Here is a 16,283-nt window from a genome sequence, read left to right as displayed (position 1 = left end):
GTGGGGATCTCATCCAACTCTGTTTTCACCGGTTGAAGTGGAGTGAGGTGGATTGCTGAATCTTGAACTACGCGGTTGGCACTGAAGAGAACCTGAAAATACTCCGACCACCGGTTCAGTATGGATGCCTTGTCTGTGAGGAGCACTTGGCCGTCTGCACTATGCAAGGGACTCTGAGCCTGATAAGATGGACCATATACTGCCTTCAGGGCTTCGTAGAACCCTCTTAAATCACCAGTGTCTGCACACAGCTGGGTTCTCTCTGCAAGCTTGGTCCACCACTCGTTCTGAATGTCTCGAAGCTTGCGCTGGAGGTTGCTACATGCAGCGCGAAAGGTTGCTTTTTTCCCAGGACAGGAGGGCTGAGCAAGATGTGCTTGGTAGGCAGATCTCTTTTTTGCCAGTAATTCTTGGATCTCTTGATTGTTCTCATCAAACCAGTCCTTGTTCTTCCTTGTGGAGAACCCGAGGACTTCTTCAGAGATCTGCAGGACGGTAGTTTTTAGGTGTTCCCAGAGTGCTTCTGGAGAAGGGTCTGTGGGGCAACTGAGGTCCTCAATTCTTGACTGGAGTTTTGCCTGGAAGGCAGCTTTAACTTCGGCTGACTGGAGGCTGCCAACCTGAAACTTCCTCCGAGGGATACCTCCTCTCCTGGGTGTGGGTTTAAAGTGAAAGTTTAAAGGCTGAGAGCCGCCTTTCTGGCGTCGGCTTCATGGTCAGGAACTCCATTGCCTCCAAACTCGAAAACCTTCCAACAGGTCACTCAGATCGCATCATGTCCATGCGCCTCCCACTTCAAAACAAGCAGCATGCAACACTCTTCAGTGTGTATGCCCCAACCCTTCAAGCAGATCCTGCAGAAAAGAACAAGTTCTATGCTGATCTACGCAACCTCGTACGGAAGACCCCTACAGAGGACAAGGTGATCATCCTTGGCGACTTCAATGCCAGAGTAGGTAAAGACTCGGAAGCCTGGAAAGGAGTACTTGGCAAACACGGCATTGGCAACTGCAATGACAACGGGCGCCTCCTGCTAGAATTCTGCATGGAGCACCAGCTCACCATCACCAACACTATATTCCAGCAGAAGAACAGTCTGAAGACAACCTGGATGCACCCACGGTCCAAGCATTGGCACCTTATCGACTACATTCTGGTGCGCCAGAGAGACCTTCGAGATGTCTTACACACCCGAGTAATGCCCAGCGCAGAATGTCATACGGATCATCGTCTTGTACGCTGCAATCTCCGTCTTCACTACATCAGGTGGTGTGTGGCCTAATATGCAAAGGAGCTCCTGCTTAGGGTTGCCAATCTTCAGGTGGGGGCAGGGGATCCCCCAGTTTGGAGGCCCTCCCCCTGCTTCAGGGTCATCAGAAAGCGGGGGGAGGGGAGGGAAATGTTTGCTGGGAACGCTTTTATTCCCTAGGGAGATTTATTCCCATAGAAAATAATGGAGAATTGATCTGCGGGTATCTGGGGCTCTGGGGGCGCTGTTTTTTGAGGTAGAGGCACCAAATTTTCAGTATAGCATCCAGTGCCTCTCCCCAAAATACCCCCAAGTTTCAAAAAGATTGGACCAGGGGGTCCAATTCTATGAGCCCCCAAAGAAGGTGCCCATATCCTTCATTATTTCCTATGGAAGGAAGGCATTGAAAAGGTGTTGCGTCCCTTTAAATGTGATGGCCAGAACGCCCTTTGGAGTTCAATTATGCTTGTCACAGCCTTGATCTTGGCTCCACCCCCAAAGTCTCCTGGCTCCACCCCCAAAGTCCCCAGATATTTTTTAAATTGGACTTGGCAACCCTACTGCTGCTAGAATTACACCCCTGCCCAACCCTATGAGGTAATGCAGGTTCAGTGACCAGCCCCACCCCTAGTGACCCAAATGACAGGTTCCTGGCTCAGGGGGAGGGGGCATCTGACCCTGGCTCTCTCAGATCCCCCCCCCCCCCAGTTCTCATCCATCCTGCACTTCCCACAGAAGCAGTGGGGCTGAGAGGAAAGCCTGACAGAGAAGCTGTTTCCAAAACGTCCAAGGAGTGCTTTTTGTCCTCCCGCAATCCCTTTTCCCCTCATGGGCTGAGAATGCAATTCTACAGGGCCTGTAAGGCAGAGATGTTCCACCAGGCTTTTGGTTGAGGACAGCAATGGTTTCATCATCGCCAGCCCCCTCCTTGGTTTTTCTTCCCTCCGTTTTTGCTTCAGTCCCCTCCTCTCCTTCCTTCCTGCAAGACAGCGGCACAGTCCAGAATGGGGTAACGAAGGTATGTTTGACATCATTTAAGATAATATCTCCAATTCTCAGTTCGTGGGCCTTTAATTCTGTTTTTAATGGTTGCATAACAGGGGTAGCCAAACTTGCTTAATGTTAGAGGCACAAAGAATAAACATCAGATGTTTGAGAGCCACAACACACGAGCATTGGATGTTGGAGGGAAGGAGGGAAATAGAGGAGGGAGAGAGGAGGGAGGGAGAGGTGGAAAGAAAGCAACTTTAACTTTGAATGCATTCTCCAAGCCGTTGGCTGGCTTGGCTTGGAGAAGTGTTTTAAAGAGAGAAATGCCTTCTCCGAGCCACGTGACGGGGCAGTTGGGGGCTTTGAGAGCCACACAATATGTCCAAAAGAGCCACATGTGGCTCCTGAGTCGCAGTTTGGCCACCCAAGGCCTAGAACAGGGGTGTCAAGCATGCAGCCCAGGGGCCGAATCAGACCCCCAGAGGGCTCCTATCAGATCCCCAATCAACTAGCTGCCATCTGCTTCCTTCTCCCTCTCTCTTGCTTCCTTCTGCAGCACAGCTTGCTTTGCCAGGCTTGCTCAATCGCACAAGAGCTACAGAGAAAAATCTCTATTTTTTCCAGTGGCTGAGGTTCCTCCCTTGGGGAGGAAGGAGGGGGGGAAGGCAGAGCTTGCTTTGCCAGGCTCTCTCAATTGCACAGCAGAGCTACTGAGCCAAGCCTCTCTTCCTTCTATTGGCTGAGGCTCCTCTCCCCCTCCAGTCCCCTGAGGAAGAAAGGAAAGAGCCACAGCATCCTTTGCCCAGTTCCCTGGCTCTCATGGGAGAGATACAAAGAAAGCATATTTACGACCAAAGAGCGCTAATGTTTTAAGCATGTTTTAAGGGTTTTTTAAAAACAAAATTAAATTGTGTTTATCTGTGTCCTTTATGAAGTTTATATCTCTGTTACCTAATCTTAAATAGGTGCACACATGGTCTGGCCTGACATGGCCTGCCCCAACCCGACATGGCCAGCCCAACAAGATCTCATTTATGTCAGATCCAGCCCTCATAACAAATGATTTCAATACCCCTGGCCTAGAACATTACATTGTAGGGGGTGGGCGATCTGTAAATCAAACATATAAATAAAATAAGTAAGCGGGTGTGGGGGAGAAGAGAAGAGAACCACTTGCCTTCAGGAATGCTGTGACTAAATGCATTTGTAATGTTTTGAGTTTGGGCTCCAGAACAAATTGAGGAGCCGAAGAGAAGACCTTTCACGAAACATGCTAATTAATCACTCTGGGGAGCGTGTTCCATGTACTGAACCATCTCTTATAGAGTCTTCATCCATCTAACCAGGGCTTTTTTTTGTAGAAAAAGCCCAGCAGGAACTCATTTACATATTAGGCCAAACCCCCTAACATCAAGTCAGTGGGAACTGCATTCCTGTGTGTTCCTGCTCAAAAAAAGCCCTACATCTAAAAAACAATGTATTGACATACCTAAACAAACATGATACCTGTATCTGTTTTTGCAATTGCCTTGCTCTGTGGAGTAACTTCGCAAGTTTTTGTGGATTTCTGTGTATATTTAGTCTATGTGATAAGTTGTTCAGAACTGGAATTCATTAGTGCTTCAATCTTGTTATACTTCTGTTGTGGAAACAGACTTAGCACATTTTTGTGCTTCATTTAATTGTGAATACACGTTTAACACAGTGTGACATCAATTGTCCCTGTGAATTCATACCATTCATACAATTGTCCCTGTGAATTCACTTCTCTAAGTATTCCCTTAGTCTCCAGGTGGGGCCTGGGGATCTCCCACTTTTACAACTGTTCTCCAGGTGGCAGAGATCAGCTCCCCTGGGGGAAATGGCTGCTTGGAAGGGTGGACTCTGTGGCATTGCACCATGCTAGGCTTGCCATTCCCCAGGTCCCAGCAGAGATTCCCCACTTTCACAGGCTCCTTCCTGCCCCCAGCTGGCTGGCTGGCTGGTGGGGAAGAAGCCCTGCCCCAACAACCCCCATGTGCCTTCAAACCTCGAAGGCTTAAGAAGACCCTGGGAACAGCTTTTTTCCTAGAAAGGTGCTCTGTGCCTTTAAATTTTAGACCAGGCTGTGGACGGGGCAAGCCTGTAGAACAACATGCCTGGTGGAAGGGAAGGGGTCCGGAAACTGCATTGGTTTTAAAATAGTCTCAGAGGCCGTTTGCACAGGAAAGGGTAAACTAGAACTTTTAGTTTTCTTGTGGTATTCTTTAGAACTTGGAACTTCATCAACTCGTGAGTAAATTGCCCTAGCGAGACCACACAAGTGTGGGATTGCAAACTGTTTATTTTGGCCCCCCCCCTCTGTGTGTGTGTGTGTGTGTGAGAGAGAGAGAGGGAGAGAGAGAGAGAGAGTGAGAGAATACAGAGAAGGTGCAGCTGGTTGGGAAATGAACACTGTATTCCGGGGAACTGCACTGCTGGGTTCTTTTACTTCTTTATTTTAGGGAATGTGAAAGTTTTCTGGCTCCACCCCCAAAGTCCCCAGATATTTTCTGAGACAGACTTAGCAGCCCTACCAGAACTCCCTTTGGAATTCAATTATGCCTGTCCCAACCTTGCTATTGGCTCCACCCGCAAAGTCTCCTGGCACCAACCCCAAAGTCCTCAGTTTTCTTGAATTGGACTTGGCAATCCTATACCATGCTGAGGCTTCTCCCCAAACCCCGCCCTCTCCGAAGTCTCCAGGTATTCCAACACAGACCTGGTAACCCGAGCTCTGGCTCTTTCCCAGCCTTAGTATCGGAGATCCTTTTTAACCTGGAAGCACCAGAGATGATACCTTTTTTGCATTCCAAAGGACAGATGTCACTGCACCTAGTTGGATGGCAAAACTCTAGTTTTCTGGACAAATTAAGAACATGCCAATTAGTTGTGACAATTTGCAGCTTCTCATTGATAAAAGGTCAAGGTATTCTGATTTACGTGCTGACTGTAACCAATGTTCCCTCAATGTTGTTCTGCCTCCTCCTCCTGCCTCCCTTCAGCCTTAAAGACACAGACACCCCATCCCAAGAGGAAGCCTTTCCAAGAGGAGTCTGAAGCCTCTGAAGGTGGAAAGGCACATGGTCCTCTGGGGGTGGGGCTTCCCCCTGCCGGCCAGCTGACTGGGAGCGGGAAGGAGCCTGGGAAAGCGGAAGAACCCCCGCTGGGACCTGGGGATTGGCAAGCCTATTTGGATCAATGCATACGTGCTTGGGTTCTGAAAGGTGGAACTTCCTGGCTGCTTACTTGCTGAATTATGTGGATCCTGCGCAGGGGTTGTTTTGTAGAAAAACAGGTGGTGGAGCTCATTAGCATAACTCATTAGCGTTTGCTGCCCCCCCCCCCCAAAGCAACCCAATGCAAGAAAGGAGAGCCCTGGGTGAGCGAGGCCTGCTTGGGCTTGCTAGAGATCCAGCCAGTCGAAGCAGGCCTCTCTCACCCGGGGCTCTCCTTGGCCGCCCCTCCCAGTCAAAAGGCCAGCAAGCCACCTGCCATCCAAAATCACGTAAGAAGTGGAGAAAGAGTGGTGTGGGCTTCTCCACTTAATGGGGTTAATGAAGGCTGCTGGGGGTTTGGCAAAGCTCCCGGTGGCTGGCTGGCTGCCCTCCTGCTGTCCTAATCCAGGGATTGTTATGCAGCTGCACCTACTCTTCAATGGACAAGGTAGGTAGGTGGGGAGTAGGAGGGGGACCATCAGAAAGGTTCAGGAGCTTTGCTCCTGTGAGCTCCTGCTGAATTCAAGGCCTGATGCTGTGTGAAAACCTGGGTTGATACATCTATATAAACTTGCTTCATGTAAGAACCACATAGAATAAACATCAGATGTTTGAGAGAAGGAAGGAAGATAGACGGGGAGGGGAGGGAGAGGTGGAAAGAAAGCAATTTTAAATGCTTTCTCTAAACCACCGGCTGGCTTGGCTTGGAGAAGTGATTTAGAGAGACAAATGCCTTCTCCCAGCTGGCCAACAGGGTGGTGAGGGCTTTGAGGGCCACACAATACGTGTGAAAGAGCCACACGTGACTCCCAAGCCGCAGTTTGGCCACCCCTCTTCTGATCGCAGCAGCTTCTAAATGGATTTCCCAGGGCTGAGCAGAGGCCAAATGGCAGGTTTCATAACAAGGGCTGGACGCAGCCGTGATGCAAGTAATTATGGTAATGATGAGGCACAGCGACTTCCGAGCGAGTGGGAGGGGCCCTCTTGCACCTGAGAAGATGCAGAAAGGGCTGTAGGAACCCTGGCTCAGAGCTACAGCTCACCAAGCCAACTAGGGGACCATCGGGCAGCCAAAATGCAGAGAGGGACCTTGCCACTGGGGAACTGATTTCACTGCTGGAGAGAAGGAACTCTCAGGGGCAAAGAATCCAACCTGGGAGAACACGGCTCCTCGAACCAGAATCTGAGGTAAGAGCCCCTGGATATACAGGCCATCTCTAAATAAGCTTGCTTGCCAAGTCTGTGTTGGGAAATACCTGGGGATTTGGGGGGAGGCGCCTGAGGAGAAAGGAGTTTGGGGCTCAGCAGGACTTCAGTAGTAGAATGCTGTCGAGTTCACCCTTCCAAACAACCATTTTCCTTCAGGGGGAACTGATCTCTTTTGCGGGGAGATCTCCAGGCCCCACCTGGAGACTGGCAGCCTTACCCCTAAAGCAGTGTGGTGTCGTGGTTGGGGTATCAAACCAGGATCCGGGAGGCCCTGGTTTGAATCCCCGCTTTGCGAAGGAAGCTTTCTGGGTGATCTGGGGCCAGTCATTTGCTCTGAGCCTAACCTACCTCACAGGGCCGTTGTGATGATAAAATGGAGGAGGAGATTGACGTAAAGGTATTTGGGAACTCCTTGGGGAGAAAGGGGGGTTATAAGAGCGGTAAAACCCCCTTGCCAATGGCTGGGGCTGATGGGAGTTGTAGGCAAAAAAAACATCTGCAGAGCTACCGTTGGCCATCCCTGCTATAGTAGCTTCTCCAATATTCTTTGGACTATTGATTAATTTTACATGTAGCAAATTTTGTTTATTAGCCCTTAGGAAGTGAAACTGCCTGACTAAGGAAATGCCAAATGCTGAAAAATGAACCCGAGTTTTAAAATTTCTTTTACGTATGACCCGACTTTTTATCAGTTTAATTTTCAATTTTAACAACTGTCTTTTAAAATCTGTATTTAGTATTGCTGGTCTCTTGATCATAATACATTAGATTAATTGATTGAACTTTACACTCGGTGGACTTATTTAATATTTGTTGACCTTTTGGGACAACGTAGGGACTTATTTTTCCTGTGATATTCACAATTCGCTAACTGGTGGATTTGTTTATGAATCTACTGAACATTGGATGGTTTAATTGTTAGTTATTTTGAACAAAGCAGGAGCCAAATGGCACCTTTAAGACCAACAAAGTTTTATTCAGAACTTAAGCTTTTGTGTGCTAAAAGCACCCTTCTCCAGACGAGGGAATAAGGTGCAGTATTATTTTGTGGTTTGAAGACAGGGTACACAGTGGCGCTCTTCTATTATTTTCCTCCGTGTTCTCACTTTTTGGTTGATACCACCTGGAGGCTGGCAACCTGAGCGGGCACCAAGCCTTCTGTTCCTTTAAGAAGTCTTGCCCAGTTGGGACTAATTTTCTTTGGCCTCCTTAGTGATTTCCACAGCCATGGCTTCTGTAAGATCTTTTATTGGCTGTTGGATTTGGACGCTTTTAGGAGAGCACTCGGGGCTGTAGCAGATAAGAAGATAAAGAGCTTATTCGGTCTGCCGCTGCAAGGTGATCACGGTCAACGTTTACTGTAAGACGTTACACACGTGTTTGGAGAGGCTGGGGCTAATCCGCTCTCCTCACGGTTTAATAAGGGTTGCCAAGTCCGACTCAAGAAATATCCGGGGACATTGGGGGTTGAGAAAAAACAGAGAGGGGAAAGAAACTTAAACCCAAAAATTGGAGTTAGAAACCTAAAAAAAAGGTTAATATTCAATTAAAGGGCCAAACATTAAAAGAAAACTGTATAATAAATCATAAGCAAACATATACGTAGTTATTATAGAAAGCTATGCAGAGTGGTAAAGCTGCAGTACTGCAGTCCTAAGCTCTGCTCATGATCTGAGTTCGCTCCGGGCGGAAGCTGGCTTCAGGTAGCTGGCTTGAGGTTGACTCAGCCTTCCATCCTTCCGAGGTCGGTAAAATGAGTCCCCAGCTTGCTGGGGGGAAAGTGTAGATGACTGGGGAAGGCAAGGCAAGGAAAGGTCCCCTGTGCAAGCAGCAGTCATTTCCGACTCTGGGGTGACACTGCTTTCACAGCGTTTTCACGGCAGACCTTTTTACCATTTGCCATTGCCTTCCCCGGTCATTACACTTTCCCCACAGCAAGCTGGGGACTCATTTTACCAACCTCAGAAGGATGGAAGGCTGAGTCAACCTCGAGCCAGCTATCTGAACCAGCTTCCGCTGGAATCGAACTCAAGTCGTGAGCAGAGGGCTCCGACTGCAGTACTGCAGCTTTACCACTCTGCGCCATGGGGCTCTTGTCAGGGAAGGCAAACCACCCCGTAAAAAGTCTGCTGTGAAAATGTTGTGAAAGCAACATCACCCCAGAATTGGAAACAACTGGTGCTTGCGTGGGGGACTACCTTTACCTTTTAAAAACCATCTAGTGGCGCATCATTAGCCTCTATCCTTTGTACAATCATAAAACCACAATGGGAACCCACTTAACTTAACTTTACCTGACATGTTTCGACCTAGACTGGTCTTCAGAGGTCTGAAAAATAAGCACACATATTGGCTCATAATACAGAATCCAATAGAACCATGCTGGACCACAAGGAGATTTAATGAAGTGACAAAGGTTTAAAGATATTCTTGAGGTCTCTTATTCTACAGTGTTCTGTCCTAATCAAGGGCATATATATTGCATCTGGTGTCTTATTGTATGCATCACCATGTGGTTCAGAATTGATCAAGGTAGGTGTAAGATCAGAGCCTATGTGCCAAGAGTTATGTGTGACTTTGGGGGTTCAGCCAGGAGACTTTAGGGGTGGAGCTAGGAGCAAGGGCTGTGGCAAGCACGATCGAACTCCAAAAGGACTTCCGGCAATCACATTTAAAGGGACCGTGCTCCTTTTAAATTCCTTCCTTCCATAGGAAATAATGGAGGATAGGGCACTTTCTTTGGTGGCTCTTAGAACTGAATCCCTTGGTCCAATCTTTTTGAAACTTGGGAGGTGTTTTGAGAAGAGGCACCGGGTGCGATGCTGAGATTTTGGTGCCTCTGCCTCAAAAACAGCCCCTCTAGAGCCCCAGATACCCACAGATCAATTACCCATTGTACCCTATGGGAATCGATCTCCATAGGGTATAATGGAGTGCCCAGCAGCAATTCCCCCCCCCCCCTTCTGATGACTCTGAAGCGAGGGGAGGGCCTCTAAACTGGAAATCCTCTGTCCCCATCTGGGGATCAGCAGCCCTATGTTTAATACATAATTAGGAAGAAATGGCTACAGTAAAGGAGCAGTTATGTATTAAGGGGAAAGCCAGGAAGGAACCTGTGCTTTGCACACTGCAGGCCCTGGGCTCAGTCCTAGCATCTCCAGTTAGAACTGACTGGTCCTGTCTAGCCAGTGGCGAGTCCAGTTAAAAGTACCAGGTGGAAGGTGACATAGGATCATAGAGTTGAAAGGTCCCTCCAGGGTCATCTAGTCTAACCCCTCTGCACAATGCAGGAACTTCACAAATACTTCCCCCCCCCCCCCCCCCACATGCATCCCCAGTGACCCCTGTTGCATTCCCAGAAGATGCCCAAAACTTCCAGGATCTCTTGCCAAACTAGCCTGGAGTGGAGAAGAATTTGCTGGCTGACCCCAAAGTGGCAATCAGCATTTCCCTGGTGAGATCTTGGATGGTGACCTCTGGTCAGAGTGAAAAATACTGACCTCATTTAGACCAATAGCTTCTCTCAAGAGAAGAGAGCTCAGTGACTGTAATGCACTTTGTGTGGAGTTGCCTTGGAGGTATGTAGAAGCCGCATTTAGTGCGGAATGTGAGGAGGGTCCCTGGCTCAGTGGAAGAGCCTCTGCTTAACATGCAGAAGGTCCCAGGTTCAATCCCCAGCATCGCCGCTTGAAAGGACCAGGCAGGAGGTGATGGGAAATATCTCCGCTTGTGACCAATGTTCCTCTAAGCTGCAGAGTCTTGCGAGCAAAAATTCTACTTTGTGAGCTACCGGCATTCAAGTTGTGAGCTACTGCATACATTAGTGTGCTCTGGGGTCATCCTTCCTGAGCTAAGACAAAAATGTGTGAGCTGGAGGCTAAAAAACTGTGAGCTAGCTCACGCTAACTCAGCTTAGAGGGAACACTGCTTGTGAGCCTGGAAAATTGCTGCCAGTTTAAGTAGACAATACTTTGATGAACTAAAGTTGCCAGTTGGAAAATACCTGGAGATTTTGGGGGTGGAGCCTGGGGTTTTTTTCCGGGGGGGGGGGGAGAAACCTAGCAGAGTATAACTGATCTTGGTTATCTGGAGATCAGCTGAAATAGCAGGAGATCTCCAGGTGCCACCTGGAGGTTGGCAGCCCTATCAGATGACCTGAGGGTCTGCTTCATTATAAGGCAGCTTCATGTGTTTGTGTGGCTGCCAAGATGCAGAGAAGCTGGGATCCTATTCATCTTCCCCTCAGATAAACCTTAGACTAATCCCACGTTTGAGACAGACACAGCTTGAAAACCACTGCTTAAACAACAGTAACAAAAAACTCAGCCTCAGACTCTCCAGACAGAGGAGAATCTACTGTTGAATGTCTACCTGCAATATGACTCCAACTTTTAACGTTTTCTGCCCCTCTATATTAATTTACCGTCTTGTTTTCCTTCTCTATTCACCTTCCCCCATCTTGCCACCCCAAATGATAGTTATAGCATCATGCTGCCACTCTGTGACCCAGAACAATCCTATTGGGCGTCCTGAAAACCAACCTTCAGAAGTTCCCAGTGAGGGAAATAAAACTGCCCGTGGGAATCTTACAAGCAGTGTTCCCTCTAAGCTGAGATAGTGTGAGCTAGCTCACAGTTTTTTAGCCTCCGGCTCACCCATTTTCCCCTCAGCTCAGGACGGGTGGCCCCAGAGAAAACTAATTTATGCACTGGCTCATAACTTTAATGCCAGTAGCTCACAAAGTAGAATTTTTGCTCACAAGACGACTCCACAGTTTAGAGGAGTATTGTTTACAAGCAGTGTTCCCTCCAAGCTGAGTTAGCGTGAGCTAGCTCACAGATTTTTAGCCTCCAACTCACACATTTTTGTCTTAGCTCAGGAAGGATGACCCCAGAGCACAATAATTTATGCAGTAGCTCACAACTTTAATGCCAGTAACTCACAAAGTAGAATCTTTGCTCACAAGACTCCGCAGCTTAGAGGAGTATTGCTTACAAGATGTGCATTTTGCAGCCCAAACACCACAGCCTGGGCCTAAAACCACATAGGGATTAGCAGCTGTAATTGGCAGGCTCCAAGGATGATTCAACCTAGAAATAGGCCAGCAGGTGGTGTGAAATTTCTAGAAATGAACTAGGGATTAATCTTCCTGTGGCTGAAAGTAGAACTAATTTAGCCCCATCCTTTTCCCAAGCAAGACAGCGCACTGCTGAGGTATTCTACCTACTTATTTTCCCCTTCCGTGCCCGAGATGGGTGAGAGGGAGGTTGTATAGCCAGGAAAACAGAAATGGTCGTGAAAAGCCCATTCCACGCTCAAGTAGGTTTTCTAGGGCACTGAGAACGTCTTGTTTTTCCAGTGTATTTGACATAAACCCGTTCACCTTCACAGGGAGAGTCATTCTGGGTGGCTGCCTCAAACGTGAGTGGGAAGGAAACAAATGCTTTGCTCAGATGTGGGCGCTTTGTTGGAGTTGTTGGCCACGAGGGAGGGAATGGCTCATCTCAGTGAAACTTGGCAGGGCCCAGAAGGGTAGGAGGCCTTGCAGAGAAGCTGCGCTATCACTTTACTGAGGAAGGTAACAATTAGTCATCATGGGTATATGGAATCAACTTCCATGGAAGTTCTACCTGGCCTGGATTCTGCCATTACAGATATAATCTTTAGGACAGTCAACTGTGGGTTGGGAAATCCTTGGAGGTTTGGATGTGGGCCCTGGGGAAGGTGGAGCTGAGGAGGAGAGTACGGCTGCCAACTCCAGGTTAAGAAATACCTGGAGATTTTGAGGGCAGAGCCTGAGGAAGGTGGGGTCGGGGGAGGGAAGGGACTTCAGTGGGTCGAATGCCATAGAGCCCGCCTTCCGAAGCGGCCATTTTCTCTAGGTGGACTGATCTATGTTGCCTGGAGATCAGTTGTAATCCTAAGAGATCTCCAGCGAACACCTGGAGGCAACTCTAGAGGAGGAAGACCTCAGCAGGGGATAAGACAGAGATGGGCGAACTTGCTTAGCGTAAGAGCCACACAGAATAAACGTCAGACGTCTGAGAGCTGCAAGACATGAATATCAGATGTTTGAGAGCAGGAAGGAAGGGTGGAAAGAAAGCAAATAGATGGGGGGAGAGAGAGGTGGAATGAAAGCAACTTTAAATGCAGTGATTTAAAGAGACAAACGATTTAAGTGATTTAAAGAGACAAATGCCTTCTCCAAGACAGCTCACAGAGCCGCACAATATGTGTGAACAAGCTACAGGTGGCTCCCGAGCCGTAGTTTGGCCATCCCTGCTATAAGGCCGTAAAGCTCGCTCTTCAAAACAGCCACTTCCTTCAGGGAACTGATCTCTGTCATCTGGGGATCAGCTGAAATTGAAGAGCTCTCCATTGCGCACCATGTGCGTCCAAAAAGAAGACTGGAGAGGGAGAAACATTACCACTAAATACCAGTTAGTCCAGGGCTTTTTTTGTAGCAGGAACTCCTTTGCATATTAGGCCACACCCCCCTGATGTAGCCAATCCTCCAAGAGCTTACAAAAAAGAGCCTTGTAAGCTCTTGAAGGATTGGCTACATCAGGGGCTCTTCATACAGGGCCTACTGTGAGCTCCAGAGGGATTGGCTACATCAGGGGTGTGTGACCTAATATACAAAGGAGTTCCTGCTACAAAAGAAGCCCTGCCCGTTACTGTCCAGTGAGAGGGAAACTTAGGCCTTTATGCATTACTTGTAAGCTTTCTTGAAGCTTTTGGTTGGACTCTGTGAGAAAACAAGATGGTTGAGTAGCTGGACCTCTGCGTTGGTCTGAATCAGCAGGGCCTTTTCTGTGTTGGAGGGGAGGATTCTTTGCTACTTTGGAATTCTCAGAGATCCTCATAGCAGTGGCAGACACGTGGCTTCCATTCTGCAGAAACAGCAAAGATAATGTGCTAAATTTTCCATACGAAAGCGTTTCTCTTTTAAAAAGACAATTCCTGTTTGCAGGAGTGGAATTCTAGCAGGAGCTCCTTTGCATATTAGGCCACACACCCCTGATGTAGCCAATCCTCCAAGCGCTTACAAAAAAGAGTTTTGCAAGCTGTTGTAGGATTGGCTACATCAGGGGTGTGTGGCCTAATATGCAAAGGAGCTCCTGCTAGAATTCCACCCTTGCCTGTTTGAGAGCTATGGTTGCTGCTCAAGCAAATATCTGACAATTATGGATGGGCATGGACCAGGAGAATGTGGTTCGTGGCAAGCCCGGTTTGCTAGCCGCAAACTGTCACGAACGTTTTGGTGCCAAACAAAGCAGTTCAGTTTGTGAACTTCGTGAAGTGGTACAATGACATTCCCACTCACCCCGGTGTGCTAGAGACAGCAAACTCACAGTGGATCTCTGGCTGACTCTTTTCTACCTGCCCTACATGTTTGGTGAAGATTGAATGAACAGGATATGAGTTCTGGCCATCCAGCGAAGGCACCCCCAGGAAAGTGTTTTGTAGGGAAATGACAGGTGCAGGTTCGGGGTGTATGGAACAAACCCTGGGCAAGCAAAAGAAATCAGACTGGCAGGAAATCTCCCTTGGATGCTCCTTTACATGCCCTCCAAGTTCCACCCCCCATTGCTTTGAACTTTGGTGAACATTTTGATTGGGTGGAGACAACCTGGCCTGGATTCCACCATGACAGAATGGAAACGCAGATAGATCCCGGTGGGCAGCCGTGTTGGTCTGAAGCAGTAGAACAAAGCAAGAGCCAAGTTGCACCTTTAAGACCAATAAAAGTTTTATTCAGAGTGTAAGCTTTCGTGTGCTCTAAGCACACTTCATCAGAAAGCAGGATGGAATGGCAAACAGTCCAAAATATAAAGTGGGCAGTGAATCAGCATGCAAAATCATGGAAATGTCCCTTAGCACAGCGATCCCCAACCTTTTTATCACCTTTTAGTTTTGTGGAAGACAATTTTCCCCCGGACCAGGGGTGGGGGGGATGATTTCTAGATGATACAATTGTGCACTTTATTCTATTAGTTTGGTGTGGTGGTTAAGTGTGCGGACTCTTAACTGCGAGAACTGGGTTCGATTCCCCACTCCTTCACTTGCAGCTGCTGGAATGACCTTGGGCAGGGCTTTTTTTGTAGAAAAAGCCAGCAGAAGGAACTCATTTGCTTATTAGGCCACACCCCCTGTTGTCACCATTGTTTCACGCGGGTTTTGCAGGAAAAGCCCTGAAGAACCTCATTTGCATATTAGGCCACACCCCCTGACACCAAGCCAGCCGGAACTGCCTTCCTGTGAGTTCCTGCTCAAAAAAAGCCCTGACCTTGGGTCAGCCATAGCTCTCTCAGAGTTGTCCTTGAAAAGGCAGCTTCTGGGGAGAGCTCTCTCAGCTCCACCCACCTCACAGGTTGTCTGTTGTTGGGGAGGAAGGTAAAGGAGATTGTGAGCCACTCTGAGACTTATGAACATATAACATATGAAGCTGCCTTCTACTGAATCAGACCCTTGGTCCATCAAAGTCAGTATTGTCTTCTCAGACTGGCAGCAGCTCTCCAGGGTCTCAAGCTGAGGATTTTCATGCCTACTTGCCTGGACCATTTTTGGAGATGCCAGGGATTGAACCTGGGACCTTCTGCTTCCCAAGCAGATGCTCTACCACTGAGCCACTGTCCCTCCCCTTGACTCTGAGATTCAGAGTGGAGGGCAGGATAAAAAATCCAATGTCATTATTATTATTATTACTACATTGTAATATATAATGAAATAATTATACAACTCACAGCCCAGTTGCTAACAGGCCACGGACCAGTACCGGTCCACAGACCAGGGGTTGGGGACCCCTGACTTAGCAGATTAAAAGAATCACAAGCTGGGACCTAGCGACTGCCAGCCTGGGTCCACTGGGCTCAAAAAACAAAAACAGCAATAAATGCCAGAATAGCAGATTGATGTCCATTAAGTATCCTGGAACAAATGAGAGTCTGCTCTAGGTTAAAAGGAGGGCATAAGATTCTCAGAGGCTTAATTTAAACATGTAACACACATATAAAAAATCATTCTAGTTTGCCATTTTTAAAAATATGCATTAAAATAGTGGATTAGTATATGTAATAAGATAAACAGCCAATGTCTCTTATTTGAGTATGTCGATACAAAAAGCATTTTTCTGATACACTATTCTAAAAGAGAAATACATTGGAATATTGTGGATATATAGCTATACTTGGTGAAAGTGGGTTTAGTATATGTAATGGAAATGCATCCATTCACGGACACCCCCAAAAAGTGCTTGAAAGTTTGTGGAAAGTTCATGCTGGCTGACCTGCCATGAACTTCACAAACTGAGCAAAATTTATCATTTTGTGAGTCGGTTTGGACACATCCCTACTGGTATTCCCTCTAAGCTGATTAAGTGTGAACTAGCTTGGAGTTTTCTAGCCTTCGGCTCACACATTTTTGTCTTAACTCAGGAAGGATGGCCTTGCTTGCTCATAACTTTAATGCCAGTAGTTCATGAAGCAGAATTTTTGCTCACAAGACTCAACAGATTAGAAGAACATTGAATGGCCGGAATCCAATTTAAGAGGATAAACACAATAGGTAACAGATACTCTCAGGTTTGTTCCAGTGTC

This window comes from Heteronotia binoei, chromosome 17 (assembly GCF_032191835.1).
Source record: "Heteronotia binoei isolate CCM8104 ecotype False Entrance Well chromosome 17, APGP_CSIRO_Hbin_v1, whole genome shotgun sequence".
In the NCBI taxonomy this organism is placed as follows: Eukaryota; Metazoa; Chordata; class Lepidosauria; order Squamata; family Gekkonidae; genus Heteronotia; species Heteronotia binoei.
Note: the sequence above shows the minus strand (reverse complement) of the source record.